Source organism: Larimichthys crocea, chromosome XIV (genome assembly GCF_000972845.2).
Source record: "Larimichthys crocea isolate SSNF chromosome XIV, L_crocea_2.0, whole genome shotgun sequence".
NCBI classification, from domain to species: domain Eukaryota; kingdom Metazoa; phylum Chordata; class Actinopteri; family Sciaenidae; genus Larimichthys; species Larimichthys crocea.
In genome coordinates this window covers 8998190-9019769 of record NC_040024.1, presented here as the reverse complement: position 1 = coordinate 9019769, position 21580 = coordinate 8998190, and the positions used below count along the sequence as shown (strand labels likewise).

At 42.1% G+C, this 21580-nt stretch overlaps 1 protein-coding gene across 4 annotated transcripts in view; it reads left to right on the top strand.

The window, feature by feature from the left end:
- The window catches only part of htr2cl1 (5-hydroxytryptamine (serotonin) receptor 2C, G protein-coupled-like 1), a 141851-nt gene that overhangs the window by 5101 nt on the left and 115170 nt on the right, over positions 1 to 21580 (top strand). The window contains exon 1 of one of the 4 annotated variants that reach the window (XM_027287886.1): positions 6321 to 6359. The exons of 1 other annotated variant lie outside the window; for it this stretch is intronic. The gene's annotated coding sequence lies outside the window, so the exon portion shown is untranslated. Of the gene's footprint in view, positions 1 to 6320; positions 6360 to 8473; positions 8921 to 21580 lie in introns of those variants that run through there. 2 more of the 4 variants (XM_027287880.1, XM_019265122.2) reach the window with 2 other exon arrangements.

Here is a 21580-nt window from a genome sequence, read left to right as displayed (position 1 = left end):
ATTAAAACACACAATACAAAAGTGATGGAAAGAATGAACAACACTGTGTATCCCCTCAGGAGCATGAATGTCTTCAGTATATCAGTTAATAACCTGTTAATTAAATTATAGAGATGTTTGTAAGTATTTGGCGTTATGGCCTCCTAAAGGTTGTGAGGAAAGTGTCCAGAATGGGAAGGGTTTATCTTCTGGGGAACACGAATGCTCTTAGTAAATCTTATGACAATGTAGCTATTTAAATTATGGGCTTAAATTTGTTTTGACATTTTTGCTTTAAGCTGTTTCAAGACAGATTTTTGAGATAGGAAAGGTCGATGCTCTCAGGCATAATCTGCAATCCAATTAGGCAAATAATTGTTTAGACTAATTGCCGATTATTTTCGTAATCCTTTTTTTTCCAAGAAGAAATGTCTAACTTCTTTGATTTCAGCTTTTCCAATGTTTATCTCTTCTGATTTCTTTAGTCCTCTGACAGTAAACTAAATATATCTTTGCGTTGTGGACAAAACAAGATATTTGACGACATCACTTTGGGCTTTGACCATTTTCCGGGACTTTGTTGACAAAAAAATATTCATTTTTGTCAGTCCTCTATCTGTGTGCATATGCTGTAGGTACATAAAAGTGCTAACAGTAGGAAAACTGTGAACAAGGTCTCAGCTGAGATACTCAAAAAACAGAGGCACATCATTCCATTTTCATTCTTTTCTGAGGCTCTTACCTTTGCGTGTCTCCACCAACAAAAGCCAGCCTCCTCCATTACATGAGCTGCCTCTGGACTGCACATTGACCTCCGACGTCGCAGCTTTTAGTCTCTTCTGTCTTTTGTCGAGTCAAATTTACTTAGAGAGAGGTTTTATCAAGCTGCTTTTAATGCAACAGGCTGGTCGCAAAGTCACAGAGCGGCACAGGAACACTTGACACTTGGAAGACATGGAGGGTGGACGTACGTCCATCCATTTGTTTGGATTTAAATCTAAGTGCAAAAAATAAAACTAAACTTAAATCACAGTGACTAGACAGATGAGACCACTGAAATCAAACTGTTAAATCAATATTGTACATTATTTCATTCACTGTATTTAGAATGTCAACCGTCAAACGATTACCAATCAATTCTTAATATCGTTAGCCAGCTAACGGCATCTTGCAATCGAATAACATGAGCTCATCGTCTAAGCCATCCACTGTACACCACTATTTGTCATTTGCTACCTCTGGTTGTGTTTTTTATGGAGGTTACCTGACAAACTGACCGATGTCCACACCAGTAGTTGTGCCTGCACTCTAATGATGTTGTGATGCTCTCTTGGAGAAATGATCCCATTGAATGGCCAGAAGTGAAATACTTATATACAACTATCAAGGGTCGTCATTTAACCTAACAAATTTAAAAAACTTGCATAGCTTAGTTGGCTTCAGTCTCTGTAGTTTAAGACTAATGCTTGCTGCACATTAAGATGCTACAGTTTTCCCGTTCTCCCTGCTGATGCTTCCTGTTGTTGACTGTGTGTTTTGTCTTCTCAAAGGTTCAGTTTTTAGGTTTACCCTGCTGGTATTGCTTCCCACACACACAACAGCTTCAAGGTATTTTTCTGTTGTTTGCCAGCAGAAAGAAGTGACAAGGAGGCACCTTCACACAATTAAATTTGACTTTTGAAAATCATGCAATTACAAATGAGTAAACCATAAAAGTGAGCAAATGCTATTCTCTATTTAAAATGTAGGTTAACTATGTTTGCATGTGTTTAGTCCCCATTATAAAATTTGAAGGCTACCAGACATGCTGCAAATGTGCATGAGAGCTCTCCATCAATGTAAAGGTGAATTGTCCTTGTGCTGGTTTTACTCTTTCTTCTAATGTAACCTTTGGGTGACTGAAGAAAAATACCTTTTGTTCTTCTTTTGTTGACATTGAGTCTTTGGGTATCATATTTCCCCAGATCACTTCGGTGCTGACCTTTGTGTTGACACAGCTCTGTGCTCTTGCTTTTGTTCCTTTCTAAAGTATCTTTTATTGTTTTCCCGTGTTGTAACTACAACTTTTGAATACTGAATATGCAAAAGTCTGTTGGTTACTGCAAACTATGACTATAGGACAAAAAAGCAGTCCAAGCACCAAAGACTTTGTCATCACATATCAATCAGGTTTACTTAATCCACTTGTCTCCCCTGATTGCACTCGTCCTGGTCTCTCTATAGTGTACTCAGTGGAAGCTTTTGTAGTTCAGAGACTCAACATATAAACATTTTCCCACAGGCGTCATTTTGACCAAAAGTTGGGAATACCACCTTGGGATTGTTGACTTCAATTTGCAATAATTTGCAGCATTAGTGGTCCTTTGTGGTCGAACATAAATCATCAATTTCATCAAGATGCTCTTTATAGAAATCAGAATTTGCTACGACTCCAACCACACCGTCTAGAAATTAAATCCAATGGTTTCTGCTTCGCTCATACAATGAGAAAGAAAATGCTCAACTAGAAGAAAAAAAAGCCAGCTCATTACAGGTGTCATGAACAGGTAGCAAGGCTACCCACCACCCTTCAGAGTCAAGGGGAAACCATTACTAGGATGTGCACGGAGTGACTGTGGGGGTGTTTGAACAGATTTTCTTTCTCCTGTTGCAGAAGTCAAAGACTCAGCCAAGGCTCTCAATTGAAGAAAAGGTAGAAAATCAAAAATCAAGCGCTGCCATGAAGTAAATGCAGTCGTACACTGACAGGGATGATAAATATAAGACTGTTTTATCCTCTGTGATCAGACACAAAGATATAGAAGTAATGCATTGATATGCATATAGAAACTGAGGGAAAAGAGGACCGGACTGACTTGTAGGATGTGAAGATAAAGATGATAATGCCTAGGTCGCATCAGGACTTGAAAAGACCACATGGTGTTATCCCAGTAGGCGGACTAATACAAGTAGCAGGCTTTATATTTGAACTCTACAGGCTAATATGACTCACAGCAGGCTGTCAGCCATCCTCCCTCTCTCCGTCTCTACAAACCTCAATCTCTATCTGCCCTGCTCTTCTGTGTACTCTACCCCTCTGTCCTCTCGTCTTTCTACAGACAAGCTCCTAATAAGGTGCCATGGAGGAGCAGGGTTTTACCTTTTGCCCACACTCATCGTAAAACGAAAAGAAAATCAGAAAACGTACATGCTTCTTTTAAAGGTTATGAGCTGACTCTCGGGTTGAACTGCATCTCAGCGTGGCTCGATTCGATTACTGGAAAGAAAACGGATGGAAAACCATCTGCACTTCAGACGTGTATTGTAACAAGTGGTAGAACCTGCTGGGTTTATGGTCACGGATAGAAATGGGTTTCTTTTGGTGCCTTCAAAGACCACAAGTCCACTAGAGTGACCGACTTATAAGATATTCATGACAGGAAATCTTCTAAAAGCATGTTGTTACATATGCTAAGGATGTTCATTTCTTGACCCTGTCAGTCACATAGCAACAACATCGTAACTGCCTGATGTTGCCCAGGGAGACGATGCCGGATGCTACTTTCATGGTGTGGGTTGTAAGATAATTTGTTGGAGGGGATTACCAGCTACAAACAGGCCATACATATGGGAAATCCCTTTATTGCTAGTCAACAAGAACAGAATACACCAAGAACAAGAAGCTTGACTAACTCTCTTTAAGACACCTCTACACTTTACTCTCTCATCTCTGCTCTAAATTCAAGGATTGCCAAACTACCTGGAAGAAAACAAAGCACGGCATGTCTTTTTACCATGATGCAATTTATAATTTAGCAACACCCAGAACAAGAGGCAGCTTCCAGCAACAATACCTGCCAACATCCGGCTACATTTTAATGCCGAAATCTTAAAATCTTGGCAAGTATTTTAAAGTAAATTGCATATATTGCCGGTGAAATGTACTTAACTAATTTCCCCGTTCATGACAACTGTACTGAGGGTGAACTTTTATAGAACTCACCTGTTCAAATTATACTAAGGATTGAAGTTGTGCAGAATTAACAGTGTGGTTGCTTTAATTGACAATTTCCGGTCCAGTGACGATCCACGTCTTGGCCCATTTTCGATTTTTAGAGGGGCTAATCATACGCTTGGCTTCCTGTTTGACCTTCTAGTTTAATTCGAGTCTTGCATATTGCTATTATAAAGAAGAAAGATCACACAGTGAGCTTGAGTGAATGATGTTTTGAGAGTATGGTGACGTCTAAACGTGCTTTAGATTCAGAATGGTTGGACTTTTAACACCGCGTTCCCTTCTTGTCAAAGTCTCACAGTTCTAATTTTACATAAGTATGAATGAATGCATGCATCAACATAATAAATGTGCTCTTTATGAAAGATTTAATGAGCATGGTCATACCACTCTCATATATAATACAAAGTGTCTGTGAATATTGATTGGATCACATCAATCTGTAATGCCCATATTGTATTTTTATGAAATGGAGGACCCCACCTGATGGCAGCTATATGTAATAAATCTTTATTTGCACATTACCTTTAATGCGTTTCATTGTTCAGGAATGAGTTCAGTTGCCCCGTGTTTGCAAGGGAATGGTGTATCCCTGGGTTTTCTCTACCATTATGAGATTATGGAGGGCTTTTAGAGCTTTTATCCCTAAAATAACTCCTCTAGTCTGAGCTGTAATGGTTGGTTTTACCACTATATAAATGCATTTCAGTGGTATTTTCACACCAAGTAGATTCAGGGGAAACTGACAGGTTTTTGTGGGGCACAGAAATGGGAAAAACTTCAACTACAAGAATGCTGATTTTAGTCAGTGACAAGTAAAAAATAGACTGTGCGCTCTCAGTGATATCATTCACTGCCAGTCCGACCTTCTGTTATGTAAAGGAAAAGGAGAGAGGAAGGACACGAAGCCATCAAGGGGTCCACGGGGAAATCATTCTGATCAGAAGGTTTAAGAGGGTCGCACTCTTACAGTATGCTGATTGAGATACAACTGATCAATCGGTGCCAAGGTCAGACACGGGTCAAAGGGAATGGATGCTCGTCAGCAGCCAAAGATCGAGAGCGTGGCTGGTTGGCTGTATACTGATGGAGTTTTTGTTTCCCTGCTTCTCATTCTGTTTGCATCCCATTTGTATCGCATATGTGAAACTCATTCAATCTCATCCCCACCTGAAAGATTCAACCAGCGACTCCACAGTCAATATTATGATTAAACCTTTTATCATGGGGGAAGTTTAGTTAAGTAAACATTTCATGAGGCAGCCAAGCTGCCCCAGAGTCAGAAATGTTGTTTGACTCTGAATTAAACCTTAATGTGAAGAGCCAGATTTTTCATGGCAAAGTTAGTCTGAAGCTCATTGATAAGCAAAACACAAAGAGGAGGGGGGGAAGCATCTGTGAAGCCGAACCTTCTTACAAACTACAAACTGCAGACTCATACAGAGTAATCAATGTCAGGTGGCTTTCCAAGTTTGAAACTCGCCATTCTAGCCTGTAGCTATCTTCACAGACTCGATACTTTTGATGAATGCCGTGGTCTTGAACAAGTCTAAAAGAATTCCAAGGAAGTTTGCCAGTTAGCAAACTTAGAAAAAGTCTGGGTTATTTCGGGGAGCATTCTTACTGAGGCCAAAATACCAATTAGATTGTTCAGCCTCCGATGTTTTGGCTATACGCTCATATCCAGCTTCACACCATCGCCAACAAAATCAAAGTGTGTTAGAACAATGAGCTGGGTTGGATCTAGGGAGATCTGGCTCTAGAGATGTGCTTGGAAAGCGAGGGGTGAGGTGTGGATTATTCAGGCGGTTGCAATCTGCATGCTGACCACTAGATGGCACTAAATCCTACAGGGTTTGTCCTTGAAGTTACCAGTTGGGAAAATGAAATACGACCAAGGAAGTCCAGTTGGAGTAACTGCTCAATGTGTTTTTGAATGAATCACGACACTGCGCAACTATTCGTAAAAATTAAAAACAGGATTTTACAGATCTGGAAAGTCCAGCAGTGGCAACTTCATGTCACGACCAGGGTTCTGTTTTCTTAGAGTCCTCAGAGTCAGTCCAGCTGTTTTTAATCAAGCATTAATTTGCACCTCATGCAGCAGGTGAATACAATTAACAGCAATCAACCAGCTGGCAGGAGACAAACGGTTCTTTGACCCATGAGGACCCGCAAACCACCAAACCAGGGCTTTGGCCTTGTACAATACAGGACATGGACTTATATTTATATAGCGCCTTTCTAGTCTACCAACCACTTAAAGCGGTTTTACAACACTTGACTGCCAAATGCTCATCAGAAGCGATACCGGAAGGTGGTGGGAACCGCCGAGCCTCCGGTAACTAGACGACCCGCTCTACAGCCTGAGTCTTCAGCCGCCCACGTGAGTACAGTACGTGACAGAGACATGGGGACTTTATTATCCCTGAGGAAACCAGTGCAAGCGATGTATTATGCAGCATGTGTTTGACATGGAAAAAAAAATCAAGCCGCTCTGCTTGAGTTATTATTCTTTCCAGTAACGATACTGACATTTTGGCCACGGTTGTTGGACAAGTACAAGGTGTGTGTGTGTGTGTGTGTGTGTGTGTGTGTGTGTGTGTGTGTGTGTGTGTGTGTGTTGAAAATTCAGCATAATTCATCGCGGCTCTCTTGCCTGTGTGACATTTATTGAAACTGGGATAATTGCACAAGAGGCCTGTCGCCAGACGTTAAGATAATAACCATTCATGAGGTAACTCACCTACAGCTTGTGATGTAAAGCTGCATTGTATGTATATATATATATATATATATATAAACAAAACATGTTTCTGAATGAGCTCTATAAAACATTTTCCAATGCTGCAGAGCTCGGCTGTTTGACAGCGTTTACTTAAAGTTGTGAATTATACGCACTGTGGCCGATGGAGTAACGCCTCAGTGCAAAACCGTATAATGCTGCAATGCACCACCTGCTCTTGACACGTGTAATAATGAAGTGAATTTTTATTATAAGCCTGTGTGTGTGTGTGTGTGTGCGTGTCCTAATGTAAGGTAACAGGATAAACAGTTGAACCAAAGCAGCGTGACAGACGGTTTAAGACGCAGGATTTGATCCATCGTGGTGGGTCAGAGTAAAAGGCATCGGTGCACAGAGTGAGACGTGGAGGGTCTGAAAGTGAAAGGGAAGGTAGAAAATCCTGTTGAGGATCAGGAGAGGCGTCACTAAAGGATAATTATTATAAACCCAAAGAGATGGGAGGCTAATTCCCATTCCAATTTACGGCATTACTCCTCATTCGTTTGTGGGTTTTCCCACGCTGATATCTTCTTGAATGAGATTTTGGCCGATTCTTGAAGAACTAGTGAGAATGATGAAGATGTAAGTTGTTCACAACAATGAAGCCGGAGAAGCACAGGCGTAAATAATAAACTTTGACGATAGCTGAAACCCATTAAAGCAACTTTTCTACCATAAAATAACAGATTTTAGATCAACACTTTGTGGGTACAATCACCGAGTACGTATAAATCGATCGGTTGAGCGACCCAGTCGGTGAATGAGAGTGAGAGAGCAGCTGTTTCATCCAGGTTTTGAACATGTGCCCTTCTGTCTGTACACACTCATTGGAAAAGTACCTGCGGTTGGGTAGGAAAGATTCAGTTCAGTGAGATCACGGCACGGTGGTACAGTGGTTAACACTGTTGCCTCACAGCAAGAAGCTTCCTGGTCCATGTGGTTTCTCTGCCAGTACTCCTGCCTTAATAGACCTTTTTCTCAGCAGCCGGTCGGACATGAAATAAGTGTTACCAGTGATACTACTGACATGCACGACCGCAGCATCCTGACTATTTCATGTTGGAATGGCTGCTGCGAAAGAGGTCTATGGCTTCCAAGTCAAGACGAAGACCAGAGACTGAGACAAGACCAAGACTTGGACAGGTTGAGACCAAGACCAGATGGTGTATAGTAAACCTATAGCTAACATTCAGATGAGGGGGTTGTAAAGACATGAACTTTTTGAACCGTTTCTTCCACCGTCATTTGTTTGACTCTTGCGTCCACCTGAAGAATTGACACTTAATATCGACAAAACTAGATATTATTGTCCAAGATCGAGACAAGATGCAGTTTGACTTCAAGACTTGTCCAGGGTGTATCCTGCCTCAGTTCATGGATTATGGAGGATGTATGTATGGATGGATGGATGGATGGTGAGCTGTTCTGACTGCATGTAACCACACAAGCTGCTGCTGCTGCTGCTGCCAACATGAATAAATATAGAATCCAAATATTTTTGCCTCTGGCTGCTGTGCAGCTTCTTTGACGGTTTACGACTCAGAAATTTGCAGGAGCTCGTTTTAAATTTTCTTGTTGACGCCAAAATGTGAGAGAGCAGGAGTCAACCCGTCTGCAGCCTCTCTCTCTCTCTCTCTCTCTCTCTCTCTCTCTCTCTCTCTCAGTAAGGACTCATTCATCGCCCTCTCTTTCTCTCGCTCGTCTCCCTCCTCCGCGCTCTGCTCTTCTGTTTTAAACTTTCCGGATCTTTGAACGCCTCACCGAATAAATTAAACAACTTGTTGTTGTTGTTTTTTTGTCTCTTCCCGGGACTTAAAGAAGGATTGTGTCTTGCTGCTGTTGGTGCAGGACGCGTCTCCGGTGCGCACCGGACCAAAATGGACCGCAGAACGTGTCCGGTGCGTCCGCCGCCCTGTGCGCCAGCTGTGTCCGGGACAAACTGATTAAAATCCTGACTGGAGGTGGACTGGACTCGCTGTCTGGTTTCCTCTGCTCTGGTTCACGGCTGTGCGCTCTGCATTCCTCAATCCGAGGAGAGGACACGGACACGGACTCGGGCTGAGAAACACGGAGGAGGGTGTAGCTATGTGAGAGAAAAGAAACGGGGACATCACAGCCTGCAAAGACCTGCAGAACAGGGGGACGGTCGGATGTCTTCACGGGTGAGTGAACCTGCTTGGTGCTTGGAGCTGATCTCGGAGTTATGTGTGGAGAAATGTGACGGGTGGAAGTTGTTGACGGTGAAGCTGGTGCAGCGATGAGCGCGTTTTGGATGAGATGAAACTTTGAGTGGCTGTGAATGAGCGTGTGTGCATCATGATGGTGCAGACGATGAATGAAGGAGCGTGTAGTGTGTGTGTGAGTTGTTTGGAGAACGCCAGAACTGCGTTTTTACGCATCGCGTTTTCCAAATGCGCAACAAAAACGCCCCTTTCAAGTGATTCAGTCTGTTTTTGAGTTTTAAAATCTCATATTCTTAAATTTCCAGAACCCAATAATTGATTAAAACAGATAGAAAAAATAAAAAACAACCCACAATCAGGAAGAAATCTGAATATTTGCGCTGAAAGCATGAAGGATTTTCTCATCAGTCAGATTTCTCGAGCAAATGGGTCGATTTTGAGGCTTAAGACGCGACCGTGTGTGTGTGTGTGTGTGTGTGTGTGTGTGTGTGTGTGTGTTGCTGGGTTTCATTCATAGAGGGTGTGGCTGTTCGCGTGTCCATCCCCGCTCTGCTCTGTTGAAGGTTTTCTGCGCCTCATCCAAGCTCAGGGTGGAGACTGAGCGCCAAATACCTGCACCAAACCGGGAATGAAATCATCTAGCTGTGTGTGTGTGTGTGTGTGTGTGTGTGTGTGTGTGTGTGTGTGTGTGTGTTTATTCAATGAACGTCCCGCTAATCCACCTGTCTCCAGGGAGGTTTAAAGCGCTGGGGACATTTTTGGACCTGCTTTCTTTCTCCTCCTTTCAACATAATCTGAGAGACAAAATGTTGATTCCATGAGTTACAAGTGTAATATTTGGTGGAGGCGTGTGCAAATATATATATATATTTGTTTGATAGCCAAGCCTGGTTGGTTCCCTGTGATGGGATGTCTGACTCTGACATGTGTCAGCTCAGAGGAATGAGTCACAGGTTGATCATCTTGACATTTAACTAAATCCTGAGACCTTCCGTGTTCCGGTTGTTGAACATCCTAAAGCCTCGTGTGAATGCATCAGACTCGTGTTTGTCATTCGTCACAGCCTCTTTGTCTTGGCTCCATCCCATCTCTCCTCTCTTTCTCGGTCTCGGTTCGAATAAAATCTCCAATTCAACCAAAATGGAAAGAAGAATCTGAGAAGTATGGAGGTGGAAACAGCTCGTGCTTCTTTCTGTCGTCCTCTTCGTCTTTCGCTCTTTCGCTCGGTTGTGTTGGTTTACCTGAGGGTGAGGTCTCCACATTTTGTTCCGATGCTCTGTTCTTCTATTCCCAGCACGAAACTGAATATATTTGTTTCTTTTAGGCAGATTTCGAGCTCTGCTTCCAACATGATTTCATTCATCACCATCTTCCTGCTGTGTCGTGGATATATGACATGATTTAACAATTCCTCAGCTCTATACATTTTTCTCTCCACCGTCGCCAGAACAGTCGTGTGGAAAAAAGACAGATGCCCGCCAAACGGATGAAGGTTTGGAAACCCGCAGGTTGATTTATGGCGGCTGTTTGTTTTCCAGGCAGATGGAAAGGTCTCCTGGCCTTGAGGGACTCGGGGATGTTGGATGAGACTTTAAACAAACGCCAACCACAGGGAGAGACACGACGTACGTACATAAACATGACGTATACTCCGTTCAGCCTCAAGGTGCGCCCTTATTTTGCAAATGTCACATCCATCCATCCCACCCCTCGTTTGATTTGCACAATTAATCAGAGCGGATCAGTGAGTTTGACACATCGCCGCCAACTGTAGTTTTTTCCTTCTCTGAAATAAAAAGAGATAATCTACAAGAAGAAACTAACTGTGGACGATTGTGTGGTCTGTGAACAACACCACAAGCATGCAAACACAGCAGAACACAAGGGTGTATTGTTTGTGTTTACATGAAAATCTTCAATGTGCGTTTGATTTTGACTTTCAGGTCCTTTTGAGGATATTTATTTTTTCTGCTCGAGTTCTTTTAAAGGTTGTTTGGAGGTTGGTTGTTGGTTGTCAAGGCTTCAGAGTGCACGTCAGATCACTGACCAGTATCTGGGACCAACTCACCACCTTCACTTTGGACTGTGGTGGAAAGTTGCCGAGACTTCTTCCATTTATCTTTGGTTTGGTTTGGTCGGGTTGGCAGCAGACCAGAACGGTTATGTAGTCCCTCCAGCGGGCTTTGGGTTTGGGTTTAGTTGGATGTGCCCAGAACCCCTCCAAAGGAAGGCACCAAGGAGGGATCCTAATCAGATGCTAGAACCACCTCAGCTGGCTCCTTTCGACACACCAGCGAGGTGATCTTCCTCTTCATGTCATGTTAATACTGGGGATAAAGGACCCAAGACCAGAGTCAGACCAGATTCAATCGTTTAACTCCGTCTAATCTGGTTCGGTACCATCTTGTGTCACGGCCACAGGTCTTGGGTCTCGATATCTGAGCTTACTTTGACCTCTGGTCACATGGGACTTCATAAACCATCATGAACCCGAGACTATGTGAGGAAATTAGTTGCATCTGTAAAACAAATATTGCTATTAAATGATTAATCTTCTGGATTTGTTGGAGGATTATCTTCAATCTGTCGCTCAGTTGGCTGCAGAATGTTTGATTGTTGGTAGAGGACATTCACTCATTTATAGAAATTTGTCTTTGGATGTTTACCGTGGACTGGACTTGGATCAAAGCCAGCGAGGTTGAATGTTATTTTCCTAAAGTAACACCTGCTTGTTTCTTCTTTAATCTTTGAATCAGTGCTGCTGGTTGAGCGTTGTTCATGACGGAAGACTTCGCGGTTCTCCACGCTTCAGTGAACCTGCGAGCGAGACGGGCTTCTTCATATTTCCTTGACTTCAGTGTCTTTATCTCTGCCTCTGTTCTCCCCGCGTCTTTTCTGAATGAATCTTGCAAATCTGAATCTTTATTGCGTGTAAGCGTTCTCGCGTTGTTCCTACATGAATCAGATTCATTCAGCTTCAGCTCTCCTCCGCACGTTTTCCTCCCCGCGGCCATGCGTCCTCTTAAAGCACAAGTCCCTGGTGTGTGTGTGTGTGTGTGTGTTCAGCCACGATGGCAAGCCTGGATTCAGCGTCATCCAGCGGAAGAGGATTTCATTTGGCTGGATTGCTTCAGTCTCTCCCGGCCGAGAGACCCACAAGATTAAAGTGACAATCAGTCATGTGAAACGGCAACAACCCCCACCTGCACCGGCGTTCCATAGACGTGCGACCTGTCGACTGATCGCAGATCGGAGCTTTAACCTCCAGCAGTGGGTTGGCGGTAAACAAACCTAATCAACTGCAAATCAATCTCTCTAGCTGCTGCTGTGACGTTGTTTTTCTCTCCCTGCAAATGGAAAACAGAGATAAATACAGAGGATTCTTGGCTCTGATTACATCTCTCTCTCTCTCTTGTAATGGTGAGGTGATTGTTTGTGTGAAAAATCGTGATTTGCCAGCTGCGCCTGCCTCAAAAAGGCTGAATGGAATTCAAAATGAGCAAAAAACTCCAAAACAAAGCGATCTTTAAAGTCCTGCCGGCATGACTCTGCCTCCAGCTCTGCCTCTGGTATTTAAAGGAAAGCTCCGCTTCTCTCCACATGTCTGTTGTTTGTTGTCCAAGAGATTTGTGAATCAGCAGAACCAATCGATTTCCTGCAGTTCGAGCAACATTACATAGAAAGTGGTATTTACTTTTATAGCAGCAGCTGATATCACTGACTAGTCCACCAGCAGTCAGCCCAGCTCGGCGTCTGTCTTTCAGCCTTTCAGCTTCTTGCTCGGTCACTCTCTCTTTCTGTCTTAGCTTCCTCTGTCAACATCACTTTCAGTCTTTTTGTGTCTAAATGTACACCGAGCTCCTGTTCTGGCACGACACCAGCTCCACGCCCTGGGCCTGAAAACCTCCTACTGTACTTCTCGGTCACTAACAAACAGAGCTAACAGCAGCTACAGTTGGCAGCAGTTTATTTCACTGTCCATCATAAACTCTGTAAATCACAGAGAGTTGAGGTGGAAATAAAAAAATATAAATCATATGATCCAGTTTCACCAGAATCCGTGAAATAGTTGGTGGTGTAATGACGTACGTAACACTTTACAGCAATATGTTGCTTTAAAAAAGGATGAACTGCTGTCAAAGCAGTACTTAAAAGAGTTTTACTTCAACATTAGATATCATCCCTCTTTAGTACACGCTGACTTTTAATTAAATAGAAAAGTCAAATTGTGCAGATGGTCTTAGCTGTGCAGAAAAGTAACATTTTATGAGATGCAGTCATCTGGAGGCTTTAAACATTGATCAGTGAACATCAGGGAATGAAGTTCTCTTTTATTCTTTTCGGAAATGAAAACTGCCCGTAGTGCTTCGTAATGAAACGTATTACTTGTCAAGTGAACAAAAAGCAGCAGTGCTAGAATGACTTTATGCTGTGTGAAGCTATTAAACGTCAGGTTTCAGGTAGATTCATAAGATCCAGATGGGGGATTTGGGACTGGGTTATCCTTTGTCTAGTTTAACGTGTCCAGCAGTGAAATAAATGGATAGGAGGTGGAATTATGGAAGGATGGCATAACAACTGGGCAAGATCCGATACTGCAATGTTGTGATGTGCTTTAAGTGGTCCAGTGGTTAGATTTAAGCCCTCGGGGGAGCTTCATATAGTGACATCAAACAAAACAAGCCCTTCAGTACTGAGATCAAATTATTCCACACTAGTCCAGAGATCATTTGGCATCCATTTGTGTATTCAGAGAGCATTTTAATGAAGTCATCCTAGATTCGTAACCAAATTGAGTGGTCAGCTGAGGAAGTATCATGTTTGGTTCCTTGTTTTTCTTCCTTTGCAGGATGCATTAATGTTCTCATCCTGACTGAAGCAATGCTCTGCTGTTTTGTCTTGCAGCCAACTTAACACTTTTCCGTGATTGTGATTCTTCCCAAGAGAAGACGGCCTCCGTGTTTTCTGTCTAATGTGGTCCCACAGGATGACGATACTGTATTTGACGGTAGCAGGTTTCTTCGGTTTGGAAGTCATTTCTTCTGCTCAACAGCGTTCAGGCAGGTCGTTTTCAACATAGACTCCATAAAATGTGGACGTCGTATCTGTGACGTCACCCACAGGTTTCTCAAGAAACTCAGTTTGATGGCTCTGTCCACCACCATGTTGGAAGTCCGGCCTCTGTCGCCTGGTTAACCAAAAATGGGGAAAGACATGGATCATCGGTAGACCTGAGGCACACCATGTTGGACATTTGAACATGGGGACTTATGGAGCCAGCCTCAAGTGGATGTTTGAGGAACTGTAGGTTTAAGCACTTCTCGTTGACTGCCACTCGGTTTTCAACCGTCTTTTGTGGATGGAAACGTGACATTTTCAAACATTTCCTCTAAAATGCAGGCATGCATCAAAACCTGACTAAAGTGTCTAAATTGGTCGTTCTTCTTCTCTTCGCCTTGATCCTTCTACTTCAAACTTGTCTTTTATCATCTTTTTTTAGTAAGTATTATCAGCCTTGTTCAGACTTTTTGCATGAGCACAGTGCACCTCAATGATCCTGAATAGTTCTTAATTACAAATAAAAGCCTCTTTTTAACACCGCGGAGACCTTCAGCTGCGGGAAAAGGGAGTTGCATACGACCTTAAGTACATCCAGTCTCGGCTCATTTTATCGCTTTATCACAGAGACCTTGAATGGCTTCATAATGTAAACTAAATAAGGTTTATCTGTGTGAACAGTAAACATGCCAGTGCAGTGATTAGGGAAGTTGAAACAAGCGAACAGAGGCGAGAGTTCAGAATATTTTAGAGGTACAAGTAGGTGGGAAACAAGTTTAATGAGAATACAAAGAAAACAAGAGACTCTGTTGATTTCTGTTTCTTTCAGTTTAGCAATTAAGACCACAAGGTTGAAAGTAGCAGTTGTAATATAATGTGTGTGTGTGTGTGTGTGTGTGTATATAAAGACCCCAGTGTTTTTGCCTTACCCATTTTTCACTGAATATTTATCCTAGCATCTGGAAATAGCATTAACATCCATGAGAGGCTTCTTCATCTTATTATTTTTCTTATTTTGGACAAAAAACCATGGAGGGAAAAAGTTTTCTCGCCCGCTGCTTTTTGATCATGTTGATTTTTACTTGGATGGTGCCGAATCTTGCCATCACATTTTCCCCTTTTTACATTGGCCAGGATGAGAGGATGAGCTATTAAGAATGTCAGACCAAAAGAAAAAAAGGAAGAACAAAACAACATCTGGACGTATGCTGCTATTATGCAAAACCCTGCAGGGCGGACCAACTGTTATCGCTATCATTGTTAAAAACTCTGATGTGAAATGTTGTAAAAATAGCTCTGCATCCAGTGTAAATCAGAATAATATCAATCAAATCAAATCAAAATATCAAGTTAACTTGTATTTCACTGGTGAATCAAATGTTGACGGCATCATTCACCAATATCTCGCCATGTGTGTTCTTGGCGTTAACCCTCTAGACCCCAAACACACTACCTACTACGACATTTCTATTTGTTATAACATTGTGGGTTACTTGAAATTTCATCTCATAATCACTGTAGATAAACAGCAGGACTTAATCTGGTTAAGGGGACTGTTCGCCAAAGAGTCGTCAGGGAGGACCGACCAGTTCGTGGCGACTTTCCAGATATTTTCTCATAAGTTGCCAAAGACACCACCTTTTACCGTATTACTGTTGTTTGTTCTAACAATGTGGGTTGTTTATCAAAGATGAACAGCAGGGCACTCACTGCCCAGATGGAAGTAGGTTTCTATGGGACAGTTCGCCAAAGAGTCGGCAGTGACTTTTACACACTTTGTCATGTAGCTGTACTGTTGTTTGTTCTTATAAATGAAATATCTATTCACAACAGTTTTAGTGCTGTTTGTTTTTAGATTTCTTTCTTTCACATGTGGCGAGGAGGTGATGAAGAGTTGAGAGAAGATTGAAAATCGAAAGACGGTAGACTGCCGGACTCCAAACATAATTAAACCATCAGTAGTTCTGAAATGGAGGTACTGCTTGAGGAAGTGAACTCACTGAGGTGGAACCACTAATGTCCTATTCAGCTGCCCCCTCCTGATCTCAGATGTGGTCCAGCACCACCAAGGGAGAATGGTCCAAATGCTTAACACAGGGTCTCCAACACTGGTCACAATGTCTGAGACACTTGAAGAAACTGTAAATACAAAGAATACAAAGCTTAAACTTATTCCCTAATTTGTATTCATTCACATATCTCACACACTGGAGCTGGAGAAAAAAATTAAATTATCTGGAATGACTGAGCAAACAAGATCGGCCCATTTAAATTCTTGTCGTAGCTCTGCAATTTTTCTTTCTCCTTCTACATTTTCAGGATAATCTGAGCGTGAACGCTGTTCAAATGTGAGGAAAGAACTGAATGACCTCGAAGCAAACCGAGACACGAGAACGTCAAGGAACAACAATAACGTACATGGTAGACCAAGTGTAAAACGATAAACTCACATCTTCAGTGAATTAACTTCCATTCTTTGATTGAAATAAACATTGATTACCAATAAACATTAAGTCAAACAGTCTCATCAATCAGTTACATACATAATCATTTATGTCAAATATACGTTAAAGGTCCAGTGTGTAGAATTTTAGTTGCATCATTACATTACATGAACCTCGATGGCTCATTTTTTAAGTACCAGTAACTGGTTGTGGAGAGCTTTACGTCTGAGGAAGAGGGTTTTGAACTGGATCTGCTGGGACTGGCAGCCATCGGACGTTCTGGAGGACGGGGTTGATGTGGTCTTGGGAACGGGTCAGTTCTGGATGTTTATTTAGGGTATTGGATGGTGTGCTGTAGAGGATGCTGCTGGAATAGACAATTCTGGACGTGATAAAGGTGTGGATGAGGGTTGGAAGGAGTTTTTGAGGTGGAAGAAGGTCGTTGTCTTGTGATTTGATTTTGTGTTCTCAAAGGAAAAGGTCATAGAACACAATACTTGCATCGTCATATCGTATTTCGATAGCCCTACTGAAGCAAGATACTTCAAGTTCTGAACACGATATTTAATTTAATTATAAGCTTATTTGAGTCAGATGCTTTGATATATTACGACCTTGTTAGAAGAGAATATGTTTCAGCAAGAAGTTCTTTCTAAGAAAAGGATACTTCAGTTTATTTGATTACTTCTACCAGGGAAAATGCTGAACAATAAAAGAAATACTGTACTCTTTACTGTTACACTGTATAAAATCTGTGGTGATACTCCATCACATGGCTCCCTGGAGCATCCTTTTAAATAATATGTAAATGTAAGGTAGTACGAATTACATCCCGTATGGCTCCTTGTAAATTCCTCCTCCCCTCTCTGACCACCGTTATTTTACCATTTAATTTCTATTTGATCTATTTCACTCGGTCTGACACTATGGGGACGATATGGAGGAGGACAGGGGGTGAAGAAGACAAGGTAGGATGGTTCAGAGGGAAAGATAGGCATGAGAAGCAGGTGAGAGAGGGGGGAGGGAGATAAGCGAGAGTGCACTATATGCACGCTTCCTGTTCGTATTAGGGGTGAGCAAGAGACGTCAATAAATCAGATGACTTAATGGCCACTCATGGCCGAGTGAGTGTGTGTTTTAAATAAGAGCTGCAGCTATAAATAGCTAAAACACAGGTGCTTGTGTATGTGTGGGGCGTTTAAGAGGGCCACTAATGATTGTTTAAGAAGAAAGTGTGTGTGCATAATGTATGTGTTGCACTCTAGAGTACAAATTACATAAATGTATCAAGTAGCTCCGCATCCATCCATCCATCCATCCAAAAATAAGTGGAGGAGCTACATTATGTAAGCAGAAAGTTCCACACGGATCAAATAAAAAATACCAGCAGAGATTTGTCAGAAATATCGACTGTGACAGGCTGTTTCACAACGTTTTAAAGAAGTCCACATGATGCTGTGAGTAAAAGTGACACATTTAGATTGTGGAACTTTTCCACCATGTTGATGCAACTTTGTGCTCCGGGTATGATCACCCACGAGAAGTAAACCGGATCGTATTTTATGGAGAAAATGTTTCATGATTTACAGAGTTTCCTGACGGACAGTGAAGTAAACTGCTGCCGACTGTAGCTGCTGTTAGCTCAGTTTGTTAGCCGGGCTGCCCGGACCGTGAGCTCAGAACCACGAGGGAATGTTAGTGTTTAGTACCACAGGCGTTTTTGACCACCGGGAGGAAGAAGAGGAGGTTTTCAAGCCTTGGGCGGCTTGTGATGAGAAGTGGAGCTGGTGTCATGCCAGAACCCGAGCAATGTAACCGGGCTCAGCAGCTTTTAATCGTAATGAAGCAACGAAGCCGGAGAGGACTTTGAGGGAGAAGGCTAAGAAGAAAAAATGAGAGGATGAGCGAGCAAGAAGCCATTTGACAAGAGTAAATCTGGGACTGATTTCTATGCAGTGTTGCCTTTAGTATAATAGATATAAATGTTTTAGCGATGGATTGATCGCCTGTGCCTGCTTCAGTTTTGATAACTTTAGAGCATAACGTCAGTCAGATTGCATGGTTTTAAAGCATGTTTTCAGATTGACTCCCAACCTTCGAGGCAGTTTGTGGTTGCTCTGGCTATAGAAGTAAACTTCATCCAAACAGCCTCCACGGTCAGTGCAATCATTCATTCAGACTGTCGCTTTATAATGTGTTTCTTCGCCTTCTTGTGTTGTCTGTGTTTTTGTTCTTGCAGTCTCAATGAGATGTTCACTGAGTCAATGAAGGAAATTCAAAGAAAAGCTTAATTCAGTTGAAAATATCAACTTCTAAAGGGTGTCACGTCACTAAGCGGGGACCCGCACACAACTCGCTCATTTTTACTTGAATTTAACAATAAAGTAAGCAAAGTTAATAAACAGTTTTTAACCATTTTTTTGTTTTGAGTGAGCTTCATTATTAGAGATTATTATTATTATGAATTCACTTTGTTTTTGAGTAAACTAAAGTCAACAGGTAGACATGAGCCCGTCTCAAAAACTGTGAAATCCTAAAAAAAAAGTAAAATAGGTTTTGCAGAAAAAATGATTTAGTTACATATTTGTGTATATACATATACACAAATATACACTTGTTATAAATGTGTGAGTAAAAGCAAATATGTGCCAATGAATGTAATTGTACAAATTCAGTGTCAGAGGAGTTTAGTGAGAGTGTTGCAAAACCTATTTTTACAGTTTTTGACCTTTTTTTTTTTGAGAATTTCACAAATTACTTGAATTAGTACAATTAAATTCATATTTCACATATTTGCTTTTACTCACACATTTGTAACAAGTGTGTATATATACAAATATAACTAATTCACTTTTTCTGCTAAACCTGTTTCACAGTTCTTGAGGCTCAGGCCTGTACTCACACAGCTGTATATAACACCCAGGCAGGTCGATGTTTTTCTATACAGTGCGGCGATCGCGACAGCAGCACCTGCGTCCGTATTCCCCTCAGACTTTCATTACTCGGCGCTCTCGAGGTTCAGTGCAGCAGTTGTGAAATCCGTGTATTTATACTGCTGCAGTACATCACAGCAGTAAGTAGCCTTTACGTACACGGCGACACTCGCTTGAAGGGGGGTGGGGAAAGAAAAATCGGGGGAAGATTGTCATTTAACAAGGCAGCCGTGACAGAAGCTTTCACACACCTGTGCACATGCAGACAAACACAGAATGGTTCGTGTTGCTGCCAGCTCCTGCACGGACACACAAACATGCAGGTTTTACCTGTTAGTCCCAAGGGTTCCCATCACGGGTGCAGGTTTGCTTCACACCTGTCAGTGTAAGTCTGTGTGCTTTGCCCATGAGTGTGTGTGTCTGTGTGTGTGTGTGTTGTGGCTAAGCAGCGTTGAGAATTCCTACAATTCCCAGATGTCATTTGTCAAGTGTTGGAGGAGCTTTAAAATATAGATGAGCTCACACACACACACACGGAGTGTAAACACGCTGCACGTATTCAATTTAAAAGTGCGATAAAACATTCATGGTGTTGGAAAATCTGACGCTTGTTTTTCCTCGTCGGTGTTTGTGTCTCTGTCTGATTACAGCTTGTTCTGATGTGATTAACATGAAAGAGGGCGAGCGATTGTGTTTGCTAACCTTCAGGCCCAGAGAAACATTAATTATGTAAAACTGTTTTTTTTTTTTCTTTGAGTGCCGAACAAATCCCTCGAGCCTCGTCAGCCCCCCCTGCTGGCAACTTTCCTCCTCCAGTTTCCTCCCTCGCTGCATCCCTCCATCCTCTTCTTCCTTATTGTGCTGTTCCTCTCATCCTTTATATCTTATTGGTACATCGCTCTGTAACTGTCCTCATCCATGTTTTTCTCCATGCATCATCTACTCCCTCTTTGTACGCTGTAAAACAAAAAAATAAAAAACGGTCAAAAACCGTAAAATTAAAGTGAAATATAACAAAAATTAAATGTCAAAACTATAAACTTACTGACGTTTTCAGTCAAAGTTACGTGACGTCACCCACATGTTGTGAAGCTCAGAGTGAGGTGGCCTCTTGACGTAGATTGTCGGTGGAGCTAATGTGGGTCAAACCGAAGCCTCTGTAACAGCACCTACCTGTCAATCAAAGCGCCTATAATAATGAGTAAAAACAAGAAGTAACTGTAATTTGTCATGAATTTAATCATACAAACAAGAAGTAACTGTAATTTGTCATGAATTTAATCATACTTAGAATAGTTGTTGTTAATTTACAGATAAAACCTGTAATTTTTTGTTTTGTACACAATTTTAAAAAACAGAAAACGACTGTAAATCTGTCCTGCCTCGTTTCTTTCTTCCTCTGCATCCTTTTGTGTCGCTGCATCCTTTCCTTCCTCCATCACGTCCTCTCTCACTCTTCCTTATTTCTGTCCTCCGTCCTCTGTGTGTTCTGAAGCCCTCCTTCCAATTTGTCTTTCTTTGTTTTGGTTTTCCCATAATCCCTCATCACTTCTCTTTCATCTGTCCTCGTGTTCCTCCAGTATTCCTTCCCTTCATCCTCAAACCATTCACTCTTCACGCTGTTTCCTCCATCCTCTTGACATTCCTTCTCTCCTTCCTCCTGCCATCACATCCCTTTTCATCCTTTATTGTTGAATCCCTCTTGCATCCATCTTCCCTTATTCCCTCCCTCCATTATTTTCTTCCATCCCTCGGTGTTTGCTTCCTCTTTCTTTCACCCTCCTCAATCTGTTCTCTCTTTCTTTTTGTCCCTCTCCTTCATCTTTTATTTTCTCGTTTCTTTGTCTCCTTTTCCTTTCCTTGCTCTGCATTCAACCCACCTCTCTCGTGAAGATCCTGTAGTGTGACTGTGTCTGAAGCAGTTAAAACACACACACACACACACACACACACACACACACACACACACTCTATTCCTTTCTCACGTTCACACTCTCTGGATTGTCTTTGCTTTCAAGGTGATGTGCTTTGGGGATTTTAACTGTTTGACAGTTTGACACACACATACACAATTCGATATGTGCTGCCGAGCGAAGTTTGCCAGCTAAGATGCTCTTTTCGCTTGTCAGTTGATCGACTTTGCAACTCCCTCACCCTCTTTCTCGCACACACACACACTCATTAAAATGCTCTGTTACTTTTCT